Source organism: Corvus hawaiiensis, chromosome 9, assembly GCF_020740725.1.
Source record: "Corvus hawaiiensis isolate bCorHaw1 chromosome 9, bCorHaw1.pri.cur, whole genome shotgun sequence".
NCBI classification, from domain to species: domain Eukaryota; kingdom Metazoa; phylum Chordata; class Aves; order Passeriformes; family Corvidae; genus Corvus; species Corvus hawaiiensis.
In genome coordinates this window covers 9,247,770-9,268,640 of record NC_063221.1, presented here as the reverse complement: position 1 = coordinate 9,268,640, position 20,871 = coordinate 9,247,770, and the positions used below count along the sequence as shown (strand labels likewise).

At 39.9% G+C, this 20,871-nt stretch overlaps 1 long non-coding RNA gene across 1 annotated transcript in view; it reads left to right on the top strand.

Moving 5' to 3' along the window:
- Window positions 1-20,871, top strand: part of LOC125330385 — a 134,361-nt gene that overhangs the window by 77,355 nt on the left and 36,135 nt on the right. The window lies entirely within an intron of this gene.

Sequence of the window (20,871 nt, the reverse complement as noted above, 5' to 3'; positions counted from 1 at the left end):
AAAATGACATTCTGCATGACAGGGCCACTCTAACTTTGGCCCTCCAGGATGGTATAATCAGAATACACTGAACAGAAAGCTACAATGAACCTTGACGAGCTTTTGAAACATCATTTCTGTGTTCTCATGCTTCATGCAAATAACCCTGTAAAGTCAGGTCATAATAAAAGAGAAACCTGGTAACACCAGCTTGCGTCATTTGACGATCAGAATAGTCTTTGCATGTTGTTCTCTTTTTTATAACTTGCTTTGTCTGCTGCTGTAGCAAGATTTGTATTTTACATGGCAACCTCTTTTTGACTGCTCTTACGTTTATTGAATAACCAGCACCACTTTCACTTGTCAGCTAGTTTAGTCTCCCTGCGGGTTGCTATGGAACATTCCAAATATTAGGGAACTGCAGAATTGCAGAGCCTGAGGCTTCATGTGGTTTCCAGTCACAGAGCAAAACAACTGGAAAAATATGATCCCTGCACCCAAGAGACTAAAGCAGGCCCCAGGACACTACAACACATGGAATACATATTTTATGAAGTTTATGGTTCACAATGCAATGAGGATTCTGTTTACCTGATCTGCCAGTTGACTGGCTCAGGTCAAGGCCAAACATGTTTTCAGACTATTCTGCTATTTCTGCAAGTGCAATTTCTGTGAATTTTGCTTTCTTGCTTTCAGTGGCTTGTACTCACACCTGTTTCCTTTTTGCCTAACTTGTGTTATGCCTTGGACACATAAAGAAGTAGGGATTTCTTGCCTGATTTCTCAGTACTCTATATGCAGCTTGCATTTTCAAGAAACAAAGTGATGCCTGATGTCAAGACAAAGAAGCATGATTGCCTAAAATTAGTATATTTTTATATATCACCTTGGACCTGTAATATATCTGGATTCTTTTCCCCCTAGATCATCGACTTTTGCTTTTCATTCTCTTCTTTCTATGGAGCATCTCTTCAGTGCTTGAGACCATTCAGCTCAGCCTCTCTCTGGCAGTGCTGCATGTGAATATCAAGATGACAGCAGTGTGCAGAGGGGCTGTGGGGGAGGTAAGGGTGAGAGGGACTGAAACAATGGAGCTGGTAAGAAAGAAAAAAGCAAAGCACTGAAAGAGTAAGAGGGCACTTTTCCCATACAATCTGCTACTGTGCTGTGGAATGAGTCCCAATCCTCTGCTTTCTTGAGGCAATAGAGGAAAAAAAAAAGTTCTCACATTGATTTTCTCTCTAAATTTGATAGTAGATTTCAGCTTGAAACTTCATATTCCATGAAAATAGCAATGAAAGCTCAGTACTGTCCCAAATGCCAAACTTGCCAAGGATGTGTAAAGTGAGGTTTTAGAATATTAAAAAAAAAGACTGTTTTAAACTCCTTGACCTTCTGAGGATGGCAGTGAGAGCTCATTACTGTACACTGGCTTCAGGGGTGATACAGAAACCCCAGCATGCACTGTTTGTTCCAGAATTCATGCCAGAGCTTTAAGGCATTCCTCTCATGCATGGTGCTTGACTCTCAAAAACACCTGGAGCAGCTGTGGCCACCAGGGCATCAGCAGTTTCTCTCCCCAGGGGCTGGCAAAAGGAAACCACTTCAGAATGAGTGGTTTTCCTCTGTCTGGGCAATGTTTACCAGCTTTTTACAAAGGTAGCTGATTTCATCGCTACAAAGGCTGACAAGGTGTGCTAGGGAGGGCATACCTGAGATTTAGGACAAACCCAATGCCAGGATTCTTTGGAATAAACTTGAAAATCTGTCACATACACAGAGCACCTGTCTAGCAGTGTCACATTCCCCTTCTTTACTTCCTTCTACATAAATGAGTCTGCCTGCCTGTGGTGGGATCTCTGCTGAGTATTAACATTGCAGAATATATTGCACAGGCAGATGAGGAAGTTTTATGCAGCATTCACAGAGATGTAAGGTGCTCTGTAAGTACAAATAAGTGACTGTTGTGAGCTTATCCTGACATTGAAAAGAACTGATCTTATTTCAAAGGCAGATAAAAGGATTTAAGAATGATAAAAGGGTATCTAAGAAATCTGTGATACTGCTGGAATAGCGTTAGGAAGTTTATTCATCATTCTTAGTTGACAGACTTGGAGTCTTTCAGTGTATTTAATTTTTTAAAATCTAATTTAAAGTGATACTCCATTGAGTTGCACCTATATTAATGAGAAAATTCTCCCAACAAAATTTGAGATAAATTTTCTGGTTCATTATCAAAAATCCAGCTCAGTAGTTCCCTAATCACTGTTGAACCTGGCTGATGGTGGTTGTTTTTCTCTTAAACATGAGCAATTTTGAGTAAATACCATGCAAGCATTCTTATTTTACTATGTTATCCAGCCCATTTGCCAAGGGTGTAATTTATCTAACACAGAGTTCTGGTTAGTTGTTGGCTATTTATATAGATGTATATCCTACATAATAGAGAACATCTATCTGTTTTGTATTTTGCTGAAGTTTCACTCAAAAAAAACCCCAAAAAACAAACCAACAAAAAAAAACCACCCCAAAAACCCCAAACAAACGAAAAACCCAAACACTAACAAAATTACAGCAATGTTTGGACACGCTGTTCTGGAGATCTTAAGTCCCAACATGCATATCAGTCTACATTTGCAATGCAAAAAGGTACATTGTGTATTAGTGGGACTACTGCTTCTTATTTCTTTGTGTAACACAGGACACTCCTGGTGCCACTGATACAGGTTTAAAAAAAGAACAAAGCAAACAAACTGAAATGGTAGATATGTATTCTTTGGGCCTTGGGCCTGCAAAAGTTGAACCCATGTGCTCTTTGATAGAGTTTCTCTTTAATTTGTAATCTCTTTGAAGTTTTGTGAAGAAAGCAGTATCCAAAAAGTGGAGATTCTTACACAAACTGCCTTGTGAACCTGCCTAAATATCAGCGCTTGGTAAAGACATTTGGAATTGGTGACGTGGCCCTGTGCAGACATGAGGCAAGAAAGCAAACCAGCTCGCCACCTCAAAATAATTAAATGATTTTAAGCTTGTATATTTTGAATTCAAATACATTTTGCCTGGTTTCATTTGTAGCTAAAGTTCCCTGCTATCTGCTGGCTGCAGTTTCCCTGCCAGAGAGCACGCTGCATGTGTGGTGCTGCAGTGTTAGATTGGCAGATATGCAATTTAGAGTTCAGTGGGGCTTAATCTGCGTGTTGGTCACACATCAGCATTATTTACTGATACAGCAGTGACAACAGGACATGACAGAGCAGGAGAAGGAAGTAGATCAACTGTTGGGTACAAAAATAGCTGACAACTCACGCTGAAGTGATTGGAAGATAGAGTGTGGGTTTTGGTGTTAAAGCATGTGTAAAACAGAGGCAGTTTCTCACCACCAAAAAGGGGTGATCTGCTTAAACAAGTTTCATTGCAGCAGTACTAGAGGTCACGTAGTTCTGGGCTCAGACTTAAGTAAACCGGGTCTAATTCCTAAGTCTGCCATGGATTTCCTGTGTGAGTTAGAGCAAAACTTGCTCTTGTTGGGTTCACATCAGCCACCGGGGCAGGGTGTCTGCTCCCATATGAGACAGAGCAGGGTATCTGGAAAGTTTGGGCAGTGCTGGCAAGTGTGACTCAGCACCTGTGGCAGCCCTGGGTCTCCTGAAGTGATGAATGAAGATCCTGTGCAACGTGAGGGGGTGTCAGGTGTCAATACATCACTGAGGGGAGCTTTTTATCTTTTCTTTGGCACTTGCAAAATGAGAGGAAGGAGTAGTTGCTTCTTGTTCCATTTAATTTCTGTCCTTCTTACTGAGTTTATAAAATCAGCTTTCCAGGGGCTATACAAGATATAAAGACACTGTGTGACCTCAATGTTCCAGCAGTCTTTTTCAATTCACAAAAATAATTCAGTCTCTTAAGTAAGAGCAGAGAGGGAAAAAATAACAACCAGCCAACATTGTCATTGTTACTAGAAGTTTGAAAAACAAAATAGTGATGTCATATTGAGGGAAAATTAAATTTAGAGTATCAGGGTGTAAGCATCAACTGCCACATTATTCACTTACAGGGGAGGGGATTTTAAGCTCTTCAATAATTATCAATTTTTATGGGTAACATAAAAAAGAATCAATTTTTTTTTGAACCTTGCAGGTTACTATTTGCCATTCCTTGTTAATACAGAGAGAGGTTTGGCCTTGTTTCCATGCATTTTAGACACTGGAGGGCTCCTTTTGCAAGCATGGAATGTTTCTCCTGTGAACCATGGAGGAACTTGTCTTCCACCGTGTGCCTGAGGCACTGTAAGGGAATGGAGGCACAGCCCTAGATCCTGTACATCACTGCAAGGAGGGCAGAACCTGGCATCATTTGTATACACAAAAGAAAAGGTGGAAAGTACTTACACCTCTACTGGCTATCCATAAGTGAAGGGGCAAGAACAGGAAGAAAAGGATTTGTGTGGGATTCAGCAGATGTGCTGCAGGTAGTAGAACAATACAGATCCAACAAAAAGCTTGTTAAGGAGAAAATGTAAAATGAACCTTGGCATAGTTCCATGTAAGCAAAGACTGATTTGGGGTTTTACTATCAGAATACTTCGATCCCTGAGTTTCACACAACCCCTAAGCTATGAGCTGGTTTTGTTCAGGGTGTAGATGTCCAGCCTGGGACAGGAATGGTGAGTTCAAAAGGCTATTAATTCAACTTAATGTGGATCTGAAGTGAATTGATAGGTTTTATGAGGTTGTCAAAGGTACTTGGCCTGGGTTTGTCTGGATTTTTGGAAGTGGTTTGCTCAGAGTATACACAGAATTTTGGCAGCCTCAGACAGACAGACAGACCCTGCATCACGACTCACAGTACACTCCTTTGCCTTCATTTTGGGGAATACCTTTTAAAGCGTGTTTTCTCTTTTTGCTTTATTGCTCCTTAGATAGTTAAAACCACAAAAGTACTTTTATTTTTTCTCCCTTGTTTCCTTTTCTACAACTTTAGATACATACAACATGACCATAGGTATTGCTCTCCTTAATTTACACCCTCTACTGCCTTATTTAAGAGGTGAATGTGGGGAGCCTGTGCTTCCTCCATGCTGTTGCCATGTCCCATCAGTAAAACAGAATATCAGAGAGATCCTGGAGCTCTTCTGCCTACACAGCTTTTTTATAAACCTCACCACTAGGTTACGAACGTGGAGTGTGATGAGTAAGACCAGTCTCTGGCTCATTAGTCAGCCTTTAAAAATGAAAGCAGACAACTTCCACCCAGCCCCATTTCAGGGGAGACCAAACAGGAAAAAGGAAACTGGGGACAAGAAGTCTGAAGAAGTGCGTTCGAGGCGCCCGTCCCACATAACCACACGCTCCTGCCAGACAGACCCCAACCCGCTCTTACGCACCTTCTCCTCCTATGAGCAAACCAGTGTTTACCAACTGAAACTGCTTATTTATCTAACTGAATGCATCCAGTCAATCAATTTATTTGTCAAACCAACATTTATAAACCCCTTCCCACATGAATAAAGTGACAGCACATTTAATAGACTTTCATAAGGCCAAAGATGTAATTTTTTTTTCAATTATGCTATAAGTCATTTTCCAAAGAGAAAAAAAATATTCTTAGGTTTATTAATAGTGTGGTGGACTGTAGTTCATGCTAGATACTAAAGAGTGTGTATTTTCAGTGTGCATAATTCAAGTGTTAATGACTGACTTAACAAATATTACAACAGCTAATTCTGAGAAAGAAAGGTTCTAACATCTTTTAAAGACGAGGTCAAATGAATTTCTAGTTCAATTATTCTAGTGTTTGGATCTGAGGATGAAGTTGATTTTAAGCCTGACTCTGAAAGAAAGATTTTAAATATATTTAAATAACATTTCCTTAAGATGCATCAATTATGGTATTTATGACTATGAGCCCAAACTCTATCATGTGCTTGTCATTCATGAACACAAAAGAGAGTTTATCAAAGAAAGTATGACTGATCAATTTTTGGTTTAAACTTCCATGATTCCAATGTGTGTGACATTTAATGTGCAGTGAGATGTAACTTGTGTCTGTTTGGACCATGGAGAGGATGAGGAGGTTTGGGTTTGTTTGAATTGGGTTTTTTACCTGAATAATATTTGCCCAAAAAAAAATCATGAAGTCCCCCTAATGCCACTTCAGTGTGGGGAGAAATGTTTTTGAAGGTGAAACATTTTAATCAAAATAGTTAATGAAAAACCAAAGAAAATCTGTAGACGAAGGATAAAGGGGATTTTGCTCCTGTCACAAAATGAAGAAAATATTTGCCACTGCCCCACCAAGCTCCATCTACAGAGCTCCATCTACTTCCACCCACATTTTTTTTTTTAAAAAGGTGAGATCTTCTGGAGAATATTTATACAAGAGTGTAAAAGGAAATAATTTAGACTGATTAATACATTTTGAATGTCCACACAAATCAATAATTTCAAGAAAAAGATAGTTAGACTAAAACACTGCGGTATCAGCTCTTGGACTTGAAAGCTAATGCCTCCCACCTAAGCGTCTCATGTGTCCCTCCCCACAGAAGTATGGAAACGTTTAAAGAATACACATTCATCAAGTCACAGAGGCCTTGGAATGTCTCTCCTTCCCCTCTCTATAGTGTTTGCCATGCACCAAACCCCAGGGAAGGGTATAAAGCACTTCCTATGCACAGACTTGCAGAAGCATCTGTGAAACATCTCCCCCAAATAATACCAATGGCCGAGAAAAGATGCTCAGCGCACTGAACCAATACAGGTTTTAGTCTTATGAGTATGTGTAGACACAATCAAGTTCATGAAATTTTGCGTTGGACAAGACTACATTAAAGTTTAAAGGAAATGCCAGTCATTGTTGATATTTGTGGTTTGGGGTTTTTTTATTGTTTTTAAATTAGACACAATGGGGACAAGACTGTCCTGGTTCAGAGAACTGTGACTCCATTTGTAGGTGAACTTTTAAAGTTTAAATGCATTCATATGTGTTCCCTTCCACTTTAAATGCACCATAAACTAGTCATCTTTCTGTACTCTTGTATTAATCCCATAGTTTAATTTCACACTTCTGATAATAAGGCAAAGATAAGATAAAGCCTCTAAGAAATAAAATCCCCATGTCCTTTTCCTGTAGCTGTTCAGCCCTCAGACCTTCAATTGACTTCACTGGGATGTGCAAAAATGTAACGCTAGGAATGCTCCCTAACCAAGGTCATTAATCACTGGCATGACTTTCATGTTCTTACAAATCCTGTTGACAGTGAAATGATACAACTGCCAGGAGTTTAAGACTGTTTCTAGCTGTTAATAGCAACCAGTGTGTATCATAGAATAAATGTCCAACAGCCAGGGTGTTCTGTGTTCTCTCTTTTTGAGCATTATTTGATTAATGTTGGTACACTCGGCTTGCATGAAGAAAGATTTACTGAGGGGAAAACAGATGACAGGCACAATGCTGCAATTTAATGTACCTTGTGAATAGCAATAAGCCAGCAGCTGGTTCTGCTGATTCTGAAGCCCATGTGAGGAGTTCTGAGGTTCATGGGGTTTACAGTAGACTCTACAGTGAGTCTAGATGTCAGATCACAGAAGTATTGAGAAGATTCAAGGGCTAAAAAATACCTGGAAAATAAATTCATAGAGTACCTTCAAAGGTTTTTAAAGCCCTAAAAGACCTTGATGACCTAGTTTGATGTGCTGCACAATAAAAGCTTTACAATTGTGTGCAAGTAAAACTTTCTTCAGAATGCTGTCCAGTTTGGATTTAGAGCTCAGTACCCATCTATCATGTCTTAATACGGCCTTGTCATTAAAAAGTGTCTCGTTCTAGTTTGAACTGGTCTTGCTTTTGTATTTCAACTTCTGTTATAGGCTGTGATGACGTTATTTGTTGATCTGTTCCATGACAAATTAAATATATTTAATTTCTTTGTTTCTTTGCTGATAAGGAGATTATTGGGCCCCAATTCTGGTTCTTTTTGTAAGCCTTTAAAATTTGGAAGTGATGGTTTTAACACATGGGAATCAAAACTAGGTATGGGATGGTGTTTATGTCCCACTTGATATGCAAGCATGTTAATACCTCTCTGTGTGAATAATCAAAGTGCAAAAATGAGCTCCCTAATCGCGTTTGGCATGTACATGCATATGCTCTATTGCATTTGGAGATGGGCTCGTTCATTTTTCTATATTTTGAGATTTTTATAGACTAGTTCATGTTTTTGGAAAACATTTTTAACAAAATAAAAATGTCGTATTGAGAGTGTTTCAAAAAGGCCGTTCCTTATTCACTAAGGTTGAAAAGAAGATTCCTTTATTTTCACTAGTCCTTTAAAGAATAAATCTCTTGTCCTGATTTTTAAAGACACAATAGTGGAGGTTTCTGTTAGTTTGTGATGGGGGAAGTACATAAAGGTTGTCATTCCTTGGTGATAAAGTGTCATTAATTCTTGTGGAATATGAAATCATGGAAAAGGACAGCTATGATCAGAAATGACTGCATGTATTTCAAAATTTCTTCCTCATCCCAAGAACCAGAGGGTGTGAGGCAGCTGCCTAAATACAGGTGTATACTGTCACTGCATGTGCCCTAAAATTTTGAAGGTAGAGGGTTGTCAGCTGTGAGATCGAACTTGCAGTTTCTGCCCTTCTGAAATAGCAATTAAGGGCAAGTAGGAAGCCATTCAGAATGTAAAATAGCACTAAATAGCTTTATCTTTTTAAAAAATTAATCTCCTTCTGAGTGTTTTGGTGAAGTAAAATAGGGTGTTGTATTTCTAACCTAAGACTGAGCCTTGTGATCTGTACTCCAGGTGTTTAATATTGTTATCCTACAGTTCTGGCTGAATCTGAGTCTGGACCTGAAGGCAAACAGGTTTAAGCATTGAGGCTTTCAGTATCCAGATGATGCAATAGTTGTGCCAAATGTTCAGCTCAGTCACATCTCAAGAGGTTTCTGCTCCTGGAGCACATTTATGTGCACTCTTGACTCGTTCTCTTTGGAAGCCTTTGCCCAAGGGTATCTAAACACCGACCAGTCTCTTCTCCCAGAGCAGAGAAGCAAATCAGTCTCTGCATGTTTAAAGCCTTGCTGTCCTCTGCTGGTAACTAATATAAACTTTTAATTTTTTGAAAAAATCTTTAGGCTTGTCTGAGCCCACTTTTCTGTAAACCACTGTTCTTTGTGTCCCTTTAAACCTTGGTACATTTTGTGTTTGTTTTATTTTCGTGCCTGTGCTTGAGTGACTTGGGTCACTTAGGCCTGAGTGTCTCTGAACCTCCTGCTGCTCTTGCCTTGCCAGAGGTCTGCAGGCAGAGGAGGAGAGAAGGTGTGAAACAGAAGGGTTGTGGGTGCAAGGAATGGAACCTTATGTAAGGGTGAGGTGGTAGGTGGCAGCAGGGTGAGACTTTGTGGTGCTAAGAATAGAAGACACGAGTTTCCATAGAGAAAACAGGCTGCACTGTCTCTGGGGTTCTCACAACAGCTTGTTAAAAATGGTGTTGCAGGTGATGTAGTTAGAGATTTACTTCCAGGCTAAGAAGGAGATATCTTTAATCAACAAAGGGGATTGTGCCCCAGCCTGGGTCAGGATGGGCAGCCCAGGAGTGGTGAGGAGGGGAACACAGCAGGATGACTCAGGCGTGCATAATGGCTGGGCACACTGGCAGAAACTTTCCATGCAAGTCACCACCTTCTTTCTGCTTTTTTGAGATGGCCCTTAAACCATACAGTTGTGGAAATATCACGAGTATACATCTATATATAGATGGAGAAGCTCAAGTGTGGGCCAGAGTGCTATCTCCATCACCCTCCCCCAAGTCAGACAAACCAAAAAAACACATGAGGCCGTAAGTCCACCCCCAGGCTGAGTAACATTCAGCCTCTGTGGGCAGGGACAGGCATGAGATCAGGACCTCAAAAGCCAAAGTACTCCAAATCAAGAAAAAAGGCAAGAGGGGGCAATGGGAAGCTGGGGGTCAAAGGTTTGGCTTAAAAAATACCCAAAACCAGAACTGAAGCAGTGTTCACAGAGGAACCCACACCAGGCGGACAGACACCCCTTAGTCACAAGATAAGCAATAGCTGGAGCGAGGGGGACTTGAGATAGTTGTCCTGGGCTCTGTTGCACCTCCACACCTCCCAGCTTAGCTTGTAAATCACTGGTTATTTCCAAATGAGGGAGGAAATGTTGCAGTCATGAAGAAAATAATTTTTATTCTGGTTCTTTCCCCTCCAATGTTATCCTGAGAAAATTTCATGATAAACCTTTAGAAATTTTTTTTTTTTTTTTTGGGGGGGAAATTTGGAGGTTCACTCATCATTTTCCCATCAAAAGCTTTTATTAAAAAGTCCTGGCCTTGACATATAGAAACAGAAATTTTTTCAGATTGTTCATTCATATTGCAGGGTCTGAACTTACAAGGGTCTTGCTGATGAATGAGGTACAAATAAGTTGAGAGTAAAAAATGTTCACTCTTACAGGAATATCTGATGAAAGCCTCCTCCAGCTCTGTGTCCCTGCCACATTTCTGTGCCCCACTTTGCAGATGGTTTGTGCATGGTGTTTCACAATTTCCTTTTCCAACCTACTGAGACAGTATTCCACCCATTCTGTAGCGTGGAAAAAAAACCAACCCAAAAATGCTGTGTTTTCTCAAAATGTTCCCTCTCTTCCTCAGGCTTTCTCAGTGAGGACTTGACTTTCTGCTCACCAGCTGGGAGGTGAGCACATGTTAAAACACGTTCCGAATTGGCCTTCTTTCCTGAGGAGAGGATACTGACGTGGTCTGTCACAGCACAGAATGATAAATGGGTGCTTAGTGTGTAGAGGTTAAAGAAACTGTTTAAGAAACCTTCCTTTAATTAGCTCGATATATCTTCCCTTCCTGCTGCTCCTCTTGCCATGAGTTACGAGTTATTTAATGTAGCATCAAGGCATGGGCTTATAGCTCCCATAAATGATGGATATTTGGGAAGATTATTTGACAGGTCACAATCAACATTGCCTTATAGAGTATGCAGGAGAGTTTGGAAAACACACATCCCAGGTACATAAGTGCCTACTTAGTGGAAAAGTGTTTTTCTCTCTGACAGGCTGGGACACTCTGGTAACACACTAGTGTGAGCCTTTAAAGGGCAGCTTCTAGAAGTGAGGGAAATAGTCAAATGTACACATCTGATTATTCTGGCAGGAACCAGTGTCCATCTGAGTGCTTCAGGAGAAAGGGGGTTTACTCCTCTAATGGCCACGTTGGCACTCTCTTGTGATCTCAGTAAATCTGGGGTAGAGAGGTGACACAGGCATGGGGTTGGAGAGATTAGAAAGCGTGGCAGGAAGGTGCCTAGACACAGGATGTTCTTGAGAGGGTGAAAGACCTTTGTTCACATCTTCTCTTGCTTTGTATTTTAGCCTCATGTTGTGCCCAAACTTATAATTATTTTGCATTTTCACATTTCATTGCAAACCTGAATCAAAAGCTGCAATGCATAACACCAATGCTTCTCCCTTGGGGGTTCAGCTGGGAACTGAGAAGCAGGATGCTGGAGAACCCTCACAGACACCAAAGCCCTGGCTTCAAATTGGGTCATTTATGCCTAATTTCTGTGCCAGTTTTCAATCTTGTTTGCACTAAACTTGTGCTTACAGTTGTGAATGAAACAGAAGCACATCTGAGTTTAAGCTGGGATGTGGCAAGCTGCTTCATATTTGAAGCAGTAATTTGAAAAAACACAGAGCTTCCTTGTACACATAATAAACAACCTGAGAACTCCTGTTTTCAAACACGAGAAGTTCTCCTTCCTGCTCTGTGTTTTCAAATCAGTCAAAGCTGTAAGAGATGAATTTGTCCCTAAACTTCAATACCCTGAGACAGCCCTCAAGCAAAGCACAACGTGTAAGCAGATGGTTCATCTTGTTTAAGGGAAGAAACCTCATTTCCTGCAGGAATGTGTAAAAGAAGGCTGCGGATGGCTGCGGGAGGGGCAACCCAAAAGGTCCTGGAAACAGTATTGTTTGTTATACTTTAGAGTCTCTAAAAAGATTCAAAAGCAGAAGGGTACAGAGGAGCTAATTTGCTACTGGCCCAGCCAGGTCAGCTAAAATAAATGCTTTTCCAGTCTGATGCCTCCAGTTCACTTAGCAGCATCTGGATTTCTGTGTTTTTCTTTTCAAAAGCTCATATTTACCATGGCAGCTCGGTTACACATCTGTTCACCTTCCAGAGCTCTCCATGCCATCCTCTCATCTCAATCATGAGAGCAGAACCTGCTGTCTTCCTTGTGTCACCCCCTCTGTACCTCATACTAGCTTCCTTCTCCTTGCAGATCTGTGAGACAGCAGGGGCAACCTGGGCCCTCTTGTGTTGCTGATCCCTGCAGGCTCTCAACAGCTTCCCAAGCTGTCAGTCCTACCTGACAGACCAGCCTGGTGGCTTCTCCCATCGTGGTGCCTCAAAAAGAAGCTTGTATATATAAAATCATATATATATGATTTTAAATAGTGTTGGAACATTGATATCCAGCATTCACTGAAATACATTTAAAATTTACTTCAAATGTCAGGTATTCTAATTTGTAGGAGGATGCAGATGGTTCAGAACAGAGCTCAAAACTCTAATGAGAACAAATGCTAGCTGTTCTAATTTTATTTTAAAAAGACATTCAGTCTTAATGCTGACAGAGCTATCTATAAAGTTGCCACAAGGTGGTACCACAGTATTTTAGAAGATTTTGACATGTCTGTATTAAAACAACTCTTTTCTTGGTAGAGGTGCAACGTAAAAGGGACATGGATGGAAAAGGGTGCCTTTATTTGAAGATAATGCCCTTTAGTGCTGCAGAGGGGCTCTCTGACGAACTTGGAACTCCTCCAGTGAAGGCACCAGCATTTGGGTCTGTCTGACAGCACCAATTTAACAGGGCACCAACATTTGCAATGTACTCTCGTGCTGTAATTATGCAAGATGGATTGTTTAGGTGCTGAAAGTTAAGCAGGTTAATGTTTTCCTAATAATGATATCTGCCTAAATAAGTAAATTAGTTTTGATGTCTGTCTTGATTTTTCCACCTTCTTTCTCTTCTGTTAGCCACTCTAACGTTCTCCAGTTCTTCAGTTAAGGGCAGCAGCGCCTGGACCGTGCAAAGACAATCCCCTGAAAATGCCAGGATATTTAAGTGCCAAGGGAACAAGAAGCCTGGGCAGTTTTGCTGACTGGGAATTGAGCACCAGCTTGGTGTTCGTGTCAGGTGGAGTCAGTGTCCAGCTGGAGTACGGGCAGAAGGGAATTCTTTAGTGGTGGAAGTCCAGCAGCTGTGCCAGTGAGGATTGCTCCTCTGGTCCATATCTGAGTATCCAGTCTCATGGGAATTCTGTCCTTTCCCTTGGAATCAGCACAGAAAATCTTTAAAAAGCCTCAGTCTGCATCATGTAGCTGTGAGCCCGTCACTCCAGTCCTTTCAGTCATGCTCCATGTGACAAGATGCATCCTGTCCTTTGGTTTTATGCTACTTTAACATTCATGCTTCATGTCTCCTTCAATGAGACACCGTATTTATCCTCTTCTCTTTAATATTTCATCATAAATCAAACCTCTGTAGCCCTAATTACCCAGTCATTGAACTCCTACATCTCTCAGATAACCGAGGTGCCTCCGATTTCAAAATGCCAATGTACGGAAATTTTAGATAGCAACAGTTCTCTGCCTGTTGCATGCTAATCGTGTTTTGAGAAAGAAATGAGCCCTAAATAGTTCCAGACTGCAGCATTCTAGACATGTATTGAATTCTAGGACTGTGCGTGGGTCTGTGTGTTCAGATCCATCTGGACTGCTTTCGATCCTTGAAGCAAAGCTCAGTGGGTTGTTCTTAGTGCAAGGCCATGCCCCTCTAATTTGATTTCTGTACTCTGTACTCTCATTGAGACCTAAAGGGCATTGTACAAACGTTATCTATGGGTTCAGATGGATGGGGTTGGCGAGAGTTAATACAAACATGTGAATAAACAAGTTCTTTCACCAAGGCACACAATGTCTTTCCAGAACATTGCTATGAGCTATCACCTGCCCAAGGGGCTGCATTCCAAGCTGTCTTCCCTCAATTATATCGGCTTAACACTTATAAAGCATTATAAAGCATTTCTATTTCTCTGTCATTATCCTGCTGCCTCTGTGCAGCTTCTCTGCAATTATGTTGTACCCACCTACATTTTTAATGCCAGTGGATTCAATTTGCATATGAATTCCCCTCGCTTTTATATAATTGAAGAATTTAAGAGATCGCTAGTGGGCTATAATTCCTTTTGTCATTTCTCCTTTTTCATATGGACTGTCAACAAAAGATCAATCCCTCAGTTTGTTTTGAATACCCAATTTTGAAAAAATGGATAGTAGTACAAAATAATATTGAAATGTATTACAGAAATAAGATGTGGGATACACTTCTCTTGTACGATCAACACAGGCAATTTTGTAGCGCAGACCGCAATGCTTTGGAACGCTTTGTGAGCACTTCGTGCTCTGTGTAAACACTTTGGTGAGCAACAGCCCTGTGGAAATTGGAGTCCATCAGATAAATCCTATGCAAAAACCCCTGCTTATACAGAGGACACTAAAGTATAAATTAATTCATATTTCCACCCATTCTAAAAGGAAACAACACAAACCACTCCCTTTGCTTAAGAAAGAAGCAAAAGGGTTTATTTTTGTAATTGTTACATCCATAGGTACCGTTGCCCTGAAAAATGCATTTTTAGGTTATACAGTAACAATGGTGGTAGGCATTTATTTTCATTAATACACTTCACAGAAACCTCAGGAGATTTTTAGGGGACCAGATGAGCATATTTTTTAAACCACAATCCTCTACTTGTGCCCTCCTTTACCATTTGTCTAATTCTAATTTCAGGTCAGTATACAGTCTTATTACCTCATCATGCATGGCAAAAAATAAAAAGTGTTAGTCCTAATAAAAATGGGAGAACAAGCTTGGAGGGTTAACATTAAAATGTGACTGCAACCAGCAAACATATTTTTAAAACATCAAATTGTTCTGTATTTAAAATGTATGCCAAAATGCAATGTTTCTATGAAAACCAATGTCTTTCTGGCAAATGGCATTGTCACTGCAGAGAGATCCACATAAGGGGTGAGAATAACTGGAAAAAGGGATAAACATCAGGAAGTATAAAGTATGATCCAAGTACAGTTTGTTCTGGTAATTCCTGTCTCAGAAGATATAATTTCCAATACTGAGTCACTATCAACAATGAAAAACATTTGGGGCTGTAAAAGGTGTCAGCTTTAATAAGTCTGTCTAGTTTGGAATATGCTGTACTTGCCATTTGACATGAAAAGATATCATGTCACGAAAACCCCTTTTATGCCATTTAACAAGCCACACTTTTCATTTTATTCCCCTAAAAAGATCAGCTCTGGCAAGAAATCCAATAAATACAAGAGTGCCGTTTTATCTCATTACAACAGGCAAAATGATTGCATGGAGATCAAAATCCAGTCCATTTGTTCTGGAAATTAAATTCAAATCAATTTGAAACTATTCACATTGTATAGTTGCTGATGGCACTTCAAGACAAAGTGATAGCACTGTGCAAGTTCAAAATGAGCTCGAAGCAAGATCAGTCCCTTCATGGAGAGGAGCCTGGGCAAAAGACCAGGAAGACAGAGTGCAGAGCCCAGGAAAATGCTGGGATTACAAGCTGTAGTGTCCTACTACCAGGTAAAATGCCAGGGGCTGCCATCTCCTAGTTTGTGTGATGTCACTTTACAGTGTCAAGAGCATTTCAGAGTCTCACTGTTGTCAGCCCATTCAGTCTGCATTTGCCTATGCCTCTCCTCTATTGGATAAAATGCTTTAAATAACAAAGTAGCCCAGCCTTTCAAAGGAGCTTCCCCTGTTCTGGGATGTGAAGAGTGAGCTTTCTTGAGTTTGTGATATTTATACTTCTTCACTCTCTTTATATTTTATCTAATCTATTTGGAAGTAAATGCCCCTTGAGCCCAGGGTATTTCCCAAGATTAGTGGCAGGAATGTCTAAAACCAGCTCAGAATAACTATGAATAACATTGTTGTTTAAAAGCCAAGGACTCTCTAGCCTGTAGTTAATGCAGTACAGTTATTCTATATCTTGGAGGGATAAAAAATAATGCATTTTAGTAAAATTCTTCTTGCCGCTGGAATTTGGTTGAGAATTGAAAGGTGAATCCACTGCAGCTTGGCCTTGAGGTGATTGACCAGTGTGGGAGGCTGGGCTGGGAAATCTCCCTGTATCCTGCCTTGCTGTATTCCCCATGCAGTTGGAATCATGGAGGGTTTCTGCAACAGGTTTTTTTGTCCAAAATGCCAAATCATTTAACTTTATTATTCATTATTTCTTCTATTCTCTCTACAAAAACATCTTATTTAGGAGCACAGCATATTTGAAGTCATTCAAGAAACAATTTATTTATGGATTCTCCTCCTTCTCTTCTTCCCTGGTTTATGAGCCTGTAAGTAATAACCACTGTATTAGGAAAAAAATGTTTTCCCTACAGTTTTTACTGAGTACTTGCTTTTGTTTGTCTTTCCAGGACTGTTATGCATAGTAGGGAAACTATTCATAGAAGTAAAAATAACCTCCTTGCAAACCTAAATGGAAACAGATATGGATTGAGAGACAAATCCAGCTCTACTCATTTTATATGCAAATAACCTAACCCATGCAATACAGGAAAAAAAAATTAAAAGGCAATGTCTCTTTTAGTACAGAGAAATTATGACATTGAAGCTAGAAACCATAGCAACAATATATAAAAAAAATGAAGCAGGGAAGCATTTGATCTAGTATTGACTCATTTTTCTTACTAAAGATCAAAGCATCTAGGGCCTCCTTTAAAATATGTAATATTACACTGAATCTAATTTCCAGCACCTAATATTATAGAAGTTGAAAAGTTGGGGAAAAAAATGGAAAATAAACTTTTCTGGGAGGTGATTTTTCTCAAAATGAACAGCTTCAGAACACTTAAAGTAGAGCTTTTGGTGATAATTTTAGCACTGCTTGTCAGTTCACCAAAACACTTTCTGTTACTAAATAAGTATTTCAAATTAATTCCGAATTACCATATCAAACAACTACTGCTCCTAGGCAGCACACTATTTACTGAATGAAGGTGAGTATGCATGAGGATCTCTGTTTCATTACTCAATTTCATTTTTTCTTAATGAGCACAGGCTTCTTCGTGAGTTACATGAGACCTTTAATTGGTGTCAACAACTGTGACAGCGCCTCTCTTCATGGTTTTTTCCTCACCTTGTTTTTCAGCAAACCAAAAGGCAGAAAACGTGGTTCAATTTCAGATCCATAATGTGCTTTAAAATTTCCACCAGCACTGCACACTGTAATTATCATCCAGAAATAAAGATATTACAGTGATTTCATTAATTTAATTCCCCTGCCTCTATTTTGCAGGAGCCAAATTATATATATATATATATATATATATATATATATATATATATGGTTAGGTTTCCCTTTCTCAGACATAGCAGAAAAGTCTAGATGTAGCAGTTGTTCTCCCCCAAAATACAGGGATTTTTTTAGTAAAAAATGGCTAATTTTTGTGTGTAGCCTTCAGAATTCCCGGAACTTTGGTATGTCTGGTTCAGGCTGGATTGTATTATCTTGTGTCTGATCTAATGCCCACAGAGGTGAGCAGTGGCCCTTCCACTGGCTCATGGGCCCTCATTCACGCCACTTCTCACTAAAGTTGTGTGGTGTAGAGGGAAAATAAAAAACAAGAAGTCAAGAGCCAGCTCTGATGTGCACGTGTAGGGAAGTTGTCAAATTGAATGTTTTGTAGCTGCTGCTCACTGGATTGGTTTGACCACACCTCTGTCGTTGGCGTTTGGATAAATTGCAGCAGTTGTTGGAGCTGTTTCTGCCTCTTTCCATGACTGAAGTTCATTTCAAAACCTGTATCCTCTAAGAGAGCTGAACTGCGTCAAGAATCACCCACAGACATCTCACCAAGAGAGTGCTTTTTATATAGAAAATAAGGGTGGTGTGAGGAGGGCCCTGTTTTCCCAGTGGAGAGCTCAGGGAGGAAGAGGATGAGCAGGTGTTAGTGAGCCATGGGGACAGGTCCCTGGACTCTGACATGAGTCCAAATGCCTCAGGAGAGCCTTGCACTGACAATGGCTCACTGAAAATCCTCTTCACAGGTTATGTCGGTTCTTAGAGTGATGGTTGTCTTGTTTAGCAGCAGACACTGCTCCAGGAATTCCACCTTCTAATCTTTTTTGTTTGGATCAAGATCCAAACAAAAGCCTGAGAGATTCTTGTGCAAAGCCTGTAATTATGTGTGTCTGTTCAAGTATGTTTTTGCATTACAGTTTTAGCAGAGAATTTTCTGACAAAAGAGGAAATACTGAGTTTTCATCTCCAACAGTTACAGAAATGCGCAGAATTTAACAAACCTTTGACAAGACATACAGAGGAGTCTCACATAATCCTGTCTGCAACAGAAAATGGACCTGGCTGCCTTTAATTTGGGGTCCTGGGCTGCAGAACAGTCCTGTGTTGAGGACTAATTTGCATTTATTGTCTTTATGTTCATGCCTCTTATTTTTCTATGCATATTTTATAAATATAAAATGTATAAAGAGAATGAAAACAGAGTATATACCTTTAATTTTAAACCTGGGACAGTCCTGGCCTGATGTAATCATGATGGATATGGTGGGATCTTTGAGTCTAGATGCTGTTGGAGCTTTAGGATTGGCACTGCACGAAGAAATTGGGATTTTTTTTTTTTTTTTTTTTTTTTTTTTAATGTGGTATTCACTTTGCATTTTTTTTTCCCATTTCTGTTTGGTAAGACTTTTTGGTAAATCTAACTTTTTGAGCTGAACAAGATTGAGTCTTTTTGGCAAAGTTCAATCTAAATCCTCTAAATAACACTTCAGTGCTTGGCCTTTTCCTAAGTCAAATTATCAGAGCTTGGATGCTAAGCTGTGACCTTTTTTTTGGTGATGTAGAGAATGAAGCAGCAGTTTTAGACCTAGGAAATAAAGAGAAATAAAGACCACTGCCTCCCATCTTTGACGTCTGGGTGTTTGCAAGCATTTCCTGAAGCAGATCTTTTATAATGCTTAAATGATAAGTTACATTACCGAAGTTTTCAGAAACTTGATTGATAAACTCCAAACCATTTCAATATGCTTTTGTTTAATTGAGTATGATACAGGCAGATAGTGTCCTGAGGGTTTGAAAAATTACTTGCGAATGGCAATCAAATTACCTTGGGATATATATGAATTTATGGTGATCATTTATTTTAATTCTGCCAAGTTTCATCTCATATTTATCATCTGGAACAGATTAATAAAAACCTTGAGAGGCTTGATCAACAGCAAAAGTTTAATTAACTTTGTCAATTAGGAGTACCAAAGTTTTCATTAAGAGGTTATGAAATAATTAGTACTGTTAATTCACCCTTGAGTCAGGGACGCCCCCTAAAAGTGCCATTCCTGTACATTTCTCTTAGAAACATTCTAGATTAATTGAAAATACATTAAAATCATTCATGGTTCTTTACTGTGTAATTATTAAAACTAATATCTGAAATTCACATATCTAATATGTGAAAATATTAAGAATTATCACCTATTTTGACAACAATTGTTCCGTTGATCATGTGGACATTGCTACCTGATACCATTTTTATATAGTTATCAGAATAATGGCACAGATTATCATGTTTGACAATTTAAATATGCTTTTAACTTCTCCTCAGCTGTGTTTGCAAATGGCCAGGAACTGGAGCTCCCTGGCAGCCATCGTTCTGGCACTTTCTGTCTGCAATGGGGTAAAGCCAGAAGTGTGAAAACTTATGAGGGCACAGAGAGGATTGTGAGATTTCACAACCACGCATCTGTTTTCAAGGTACTTTTTTATCCTTAGGTCCCAAACAATTGGTAACACAGAAACTTTGGGTTTCTACTTTGCCCTACTACGAAAAGTGGTGTGATCCCACATCTTCCTTTATGTGGGAATTTGCCATTCTGACAATGAGAATCAGGTTTGCAGGAAGGGCAGATGGCTTGCTACACTTCTGAGTAAATGCCGTAATTCCGGCCCTGCTGGCTGCTGCCCGCCCTGGGAGTTCAGGCAGCAGAAATCCCCGGCTGCAGCGAGGCCCCAAGGCCGCACCGCAGGCAGAAGTGGCGATTTTCCCCCGAAATGTCACTGCGAGATGAGTGGCAGCTGTGGCATGGCAAGAGGAACCCACATCCTCCTTGTAGCTTAACCTCAGCCATCGTGTTCACTTCTCTGCTAACCACCAGTGCTGGGGCAGAAAGAAAAGAAAAAGAAATGCAGACAGCAAAAATTAAAACTAGGTGATAGACTAGAAGTTGGGTATCAAAGAATAGATATTTTTTGCCCTACCTGCTTAAGATGTGGCAGGATTTTAACCTCAGTTCACAAATGGAGGCTGTGTATGCAGGCTTTCAGGCTACTTAATATCCCTTATGGTCTAAATGAATTGGTTCCTTGATGTAGTTTGATAAAATAGAAAGGATATTTTGCACAGAGGATGTAGTGATGTGTAGAAGGTATGAGCAGAGCTTCAAACAGGGAAAGATTCTGGGAGATTTATAGCAGCTCAAAAGCATCAAATTCAAATTGAATTTCTTTTTTCTTGAAAAATCTTATTTCTGTCTCTTGTATTTAGAATTTTTTCCCACAGCAAATGTTATTTCTTCCCTGTATGTTTTAAAGTATTTTTGCTTCAATACCATGACACAGCTCCTCCCTTTATCTAAATATATGCAATAAATCCTCTAAGAGCAGTGAATTTAATCAGTGTGTGCATCTGTAGACACCTGAAGATTGCAGGTTCC